Source organism: Myotis lucifugus, unplaced genomic scaffold, assembly GCF_000147115.1.
Source record: "Myotis lucifugus unplaced genomic scaffold, Myoluc2.0 scaffold_6, whole genome shotgun sequence".
Taxonomy (NCBI): domain Eukaryota; kingdom Metazoa; phylum Chordata; class Mammalia; order Chiroptera; family Vespertilionidae; genus Myotis; species Myotis lucifugus.
Window position 1 is genome coordinate 17,929,240 of NW_005871054.1, and position 5,685 is coordinate 17,934,924.

At 43.0% G+C, this 5,685-nt stretch overlaps 1 pseudogene; it reads right to left on the reverse strand.

The window, feature by feature from the left end:
- Positions 1 to 840: 840 nt before the first annotated feature.
- On the reverse strand, positions 841 to 956 carry LOC111824162 (annotated as a pseudogene).
- Between the last annotated feature and the right edge of the window lie 4,729 nt (positions 957 to 5,685).

Below are 5,685 nucleotides of genomic sequence, written 5' to 3' on the forward strand. Positions count from 1 at the left end.
CTTTCACACCCATTATGCTATTTTTCCATTATACACGGAAAAACACGGTACTCTAGTAAACACTGAAATAATTATTTAATAGCTGTATTAAATTTGCAAATTTTAGGTTTAGGTTACTCTAGTAAACATTGAGATAGTTTTAATATGTTTTTATTGATTTTAGAGAGAGGAGAAGGGAGAGGGAGAGGGAGAAACATAGATCGACTGCTTCCTACACATCCCTCTCCAGGGATGGAGCCCAGAACCCAGGCATGTGCCCTAACTGGGAACCAAATCGGCAACCTTCCGGTGCATGGGACGATGCTCATCCAACTGTGCCACACCAGCCGGGGTGCATTGAGATATTTATGTGAATGTATTGTATTTAATAGACCCTAAAAACTGTATGAATTAAAGACTAAAACCAAATATCTCATTTTATTACTCTAGCATGCTCTTGCCAATTATGAATAAGTATCTTCTTTATTTGATCAAGGACCAGAGCTCAGAGTCAAATTAATTAACCTAAAGTCACAACAAAATGCTGTGATTTACACCTACTCTGAACCAACCCAGGCTAAGAACCATGGGAACTCCAATATGGTTTTGAATAGCCTTTTGCCCTTCCCAAAATAATGGCTAAATTCACTTACCTTGTCTGAATACATTTATAGTGTAGAATACAATTTAGATATCAGGTCCCTTCGGGTAAAAGTTAAGGAGTAGACTTTGTTCCTGCACTCAAGATTCAGTATAAAAACAGGTAAATAGAGTCAAGAATCACTGAGTCTTCTTGTGTCAGACACCAAGGATGCTCTCAATGACTCCTGAAGCCAGGTAGGGGGAATACCGGAACAGCTTAAAGGGTAAATAAGGGATTACTTGGACATCAAATAGAATGAAAACTGTAACTGATTTTATTAAACTGGTAAAAACAGATACTACACTCGATCTTAGCCAAAAGGCCAAGATGCAATAACTGCAACTGATTTTAGCACACTGAATTTCCAAAGTCTATGAATCCATAGAGGTGAGGTAATGGGGGAGAATAAAAAGGTAGGGCAAAGTAAAGGAAAGTTTCACTGTATAAAAGAATGTCAGCTAAACAATCCACCAAATGAAAAGGCAGCCTACAGAATGGGGGAAAATATTTGAAAACTGTGTATCAGATAAGAGGTTAATATCCAAAGTATGTCAAGAATTCATAGAACTCAATAGCAAAAAAATTAAACAAGCAATCTGATTAGAATGGGCAGAGGAACTGAACAGACATTTTTTCAAAGAAGACGTACAAATGACCAACAGGAACATGAAAAGATGTTCAAGATCACTAATAACAAAATATTTCAAAACCACAATGAAATATCACCTTATACCTATTAGAATGGCTATCATTAAAAAGATAAGAGATAAGTGTTGGTGAGGATGTGGAAAAAAAGGAAACTTTGTGTAGAAATGTAAATTGGTTCAGCCACTACAAAAAAAAAGTATAGTAATTCTCAAAAAATAAAACTACCATATGACCCAGCAATTCCACTTCTGGGTATATATCCGAAGGAAATAAAACAGGATATAGAAAAGCTATCTGCACTCACATGTTTATTGCAGCATTATTCACAATAGCCAATATATGAAAACCACCAGGTGTCCATCATGGATGAGTAGATGTGGTGTACACATACACTGACATCTTATTCAGCCAAGAGAAGAAAATCCCGCCATTTGTGACAAGGTGACCTTGAGGGCACTATGCTAAGTGAGATCAATCGGACAGAGAAAGACAAGTATATATGATATCACTTACATGTGGAATCCATGTCAGTGTATGTGTACACCACATCTACTCATCCAATGATGGACACCTGGTGGTTTTCATATATGGGTGAGCTGCCCCCTGGTGGTCAGTGCACTCCCAGAGCCAACCTCCCGCAGTCCCTCCCCCTCAGCCAGCCCCAATTGGGACTGGGCAAGATGGCCCCGATAGGCCAGGAGGGACCCCACCCATGCACAAATTCATGCACCAGGCCTCTAATCTATATAATAAAAGCCTAAGTAACCGTTACAATGGAACAACTGGAACAACTAGTCACTATGATGCACACTGACCACCAGGGGGCAGGTGCTCAATGCAGGAGCTGCCCCTGGTAGTCAGTGCGCTCCCACAGGGGGAGCGCCACTCAACAACCAGAAGCCATGCTCACGGCTGGCAAGTGCAGCTGCCACGGCGGGAGTCTCTCCCGACTCCACAGTAGCACTACCGAGCGGCAGCAACAGGCACAGTGCGAGCGGCACAGCGCCTGGCCCCGATTCGAGCGCCTCTCTGGCCTCCTGCTGCTTGGCGCACTGCTACATCCCCCGAGGGGTCCCAGACTGCAAGAGGGCACAGGCTAGGCTGAGGGACCCCTGCCGCCCAGTGCACGAATTTCGTGCACCGGGCCTCTAGTTTAAAATAAGCATTTAAAAGGGGGAAAAAATAATCAAGAAAAACTAAACAAAAAATAAAAGAAAAACTAAATCACAGTGGTAGAAATTACCAAATCCTTTTTCTAAGTTCAGATACTATTCATGCTGTTGGACTTGGAGTCCTGGGATTGAAGAGGGCAGACCTTCCTGGAACGGCTGGACAAGATCACATCTAAACTTTAAGAGCACTTTAGGACCCATCCACGATTCTACTTTTGTTTCTACTATTAACAGACTTGTTTGACCTTGGGCAAGTACTCAGCTTTTCTTTAGGCTTTATCTCTTTACTTATAAAATGAGGATCTTGAACTAAATGTTTTCCATGGGCCTAATGGCCATGGGTTCCGAAGCCTGAAGACATTAGGCTAGAAGCAATGTCTGCATCCTGCAGCTTTGAAATGAGAAAATGGCAACACAGACACCCCGTCTCTAGTGAAAATGGTCTTTATATCATTACATCAGGGATTTTTTTTATTAGAAAGATGCTTGTCTTAGCATCTTAGCAATATAGATTTTAAAGGAATGTGAAAGAAATGTTTTAAGACAAGTTTTTTTTTTAAAAAAAAATCAATGTTGCCGCAGCCACTCTGCTTTATACAAGGAACTAGGAATCACTTTACTCTGCAGAATAAATTAACTGAGTTCTATTGAATGGCGCATTACTTTCCTCTACATGTAAAATCATAAACCACCCTTATAAAGTTTTGTGTGATAATGAGGTAATGATAGAGTAAGGGAGACCTTATCAGAAAATATGTTTCTTTGCTACTATCTATAAAAGGTGGCTAGCCCTAGCTGGTTTGGCTCAGTTGATAGAGCATCGGACTGCAGACTGAAGGGTCCCGGGTTCGATTCCAGTCAAGGGCACATGCCTGGGTTAAGGGCTTGATCCCCAGTAGGGGCTGTGCAGGTAGCAGCCGATCAATGAATCTCTCTCATCCATGTTTTTATCTCTCTCCTGCTTCCTCTCTGAAATCAATAAAAACACATTTAAAAAAAAATATATATATATATACACACACACACATATATACATACATACATACATACATACATACATATATAGTGGCTAGTTTATACTCAGTGCCATTTGGACAGGTCCCAGGCTTACCCCCTTTACAGATTCTTTATTCCAGTCTTGAGCCCATTCTGTGTAATGCATGGAGTTGGTGTTACTCAGGGCATATCTTGAAGGGTACCTCAAAGACCACTTCTCCGGTCCTTGCCTTTTTACAAGAATTTCATCAACAAAGGTCCAGGAGAGGACGGGGTCATCTTGACGGGCAAGCAATGGGCAAAGGTGGCTCCCCCAAAAGACGGTTCTCAGTGGAAGAAGAGGAAAAATAGGATTAAACATCGGGATTTGCTTCAGTGAAAGTAGAATCTCTGAGGAATTAGGAGCTTGGCGTTAGACAAATGAGAGGCTTGAGAAGTGAGACCCGGGTAAGGAATAGGGAGCCAGATGGTGGAGGCAGCCAGGTGGCAGAATGGGTGGAGTGACGCTCTGCTATCTGAGGTCTGAGCCTGGCTGTGAGGTGGGGAAGATGAGGATGACCCAGAACAGCTGAGCTTGCTTTCATTTTATCCTCATGTTACAAGCGCACGATAATAATCACTTCCAGCAAAGCCGATCCGGCTGAAACCATGCAGATCTGGGCTCAACATGTTCATACACATATTTTTCCCCATGTCTCAGGCAGCGCTGCCTCCCCTCCTCCTACTTCACCGTCTCCCACCCCAGCCACACACCCTTTTGTCGGGTCCCTCACAGCAGTGGGTTGTAGAGCTAGCAAAGGAGAGCAAAGCCAAGCCCTGAAAGGCGGTGACCCACTCCTCTTGGCCTACCGTGTCCAGCTCCGTGGCTGTCATCTCTCAGGGACCCCGGAATGCCCAAACTCTAGTTGGGATGTTGCTTTTAGAGCAAAAGCCAAAAGTCAGATGTGCCAGACTGAGAACCCAGGGGTAAGTCTGTCCGGCCTTTGGTTCACCTGCGTTCCCTAATAATTATGTACAACAGAAAGGCACCATTAAAGACATAGCTAAGTGCACATAAGCATACACACCTATTTGTTTTTAAGAAAATGTCCTACTATTTCAAAATTGTAACAGTGTGGAAAATTGGCCTTTTTTCCTTCTGATGGTGTTGTATCATACTCTTTTACTTATGGGTCTCATTGTTGTGAGACTCAGTGCTGATCTCATGTTCTTAGAGTATATAGGGCTCCCAAACATAGAATGGCACATACATGTCTCACAAACATAGAACCATATGTTTTTGGTTTCACAAGCTTAGGGCAAGGATCCCTTTTTCTAGTATTACATTTTAAAGGTAGGAGTTGGATAGCACCTAGTGATTCTACTAGTATTTACCTCCTAAAACAAAATGCTAAAGAACAAGACTGGAAAGCCCTGGCCGGATAGCTCAGTTGGTTGGAGTGTTGTCCCAATACACCAAGGTTGCAGGTTCGATCCCCAGTCAGGGCACATATAAGAATCAACCAATGAATGCATCAATGAGTGAACAACAAATCGCTGTTTCTCTTTCCCTCTCTCTCTCTTTCTCTCTCAGCAAGAAATTAAAAAAAAAAATTTTTTTTAAAGAACAAAACTGGAGACCTAACTGGTTTGGCTCAGTGGATAGAGCATCAGTCTGCAGACTGAAAGGTCCCAGGTTTGATTCCGGTCAAGGGCATGTACCTTGGTTGCGGGCACATCCCAGTAGGAGGTGTGCAGGAGGCAGCTGATCAATGTTCCTAGCTCTCTATTCCTCTCCCTTCCTTTCTGTAAAAAATCAATAAAATATATTTTTTTAAAAAAAGAACAAGACTGGAATTGAGCAAGGGGACCTCTCCAAGTTGCAGCCTGACATCAGCCCCAGCTGGACCTCACAATAACCTTGCACACTGCTGTCCTTCAAAAGATTAAAGAACAAAGCCATTGGAACGTTCCTCTCTTGAATAATCTCCTTTTTCAAAGAGATAAATCTGAAACAGCAGTGTACAGACAGTCCTTGGTAGGAGGAGCCAGTGGATGGAGTGAAGCAAGCACTGACCTTGCAGTTAGCTTTGCACGGGGTGATGTAGGGCAGAGAGTTTAAACTAGCTGAACCTCAGTTTTCTCCTCAGAAAAATGGGGATACTACCACCTGCTCGCCCCCTAACTGCTTGCTTCCCTGCGCTGGCCTGATCTCACCCCTAACTGCTTGCTCCCCTGCAGGCCTGATCACCCCCTAACTGCCTCTGT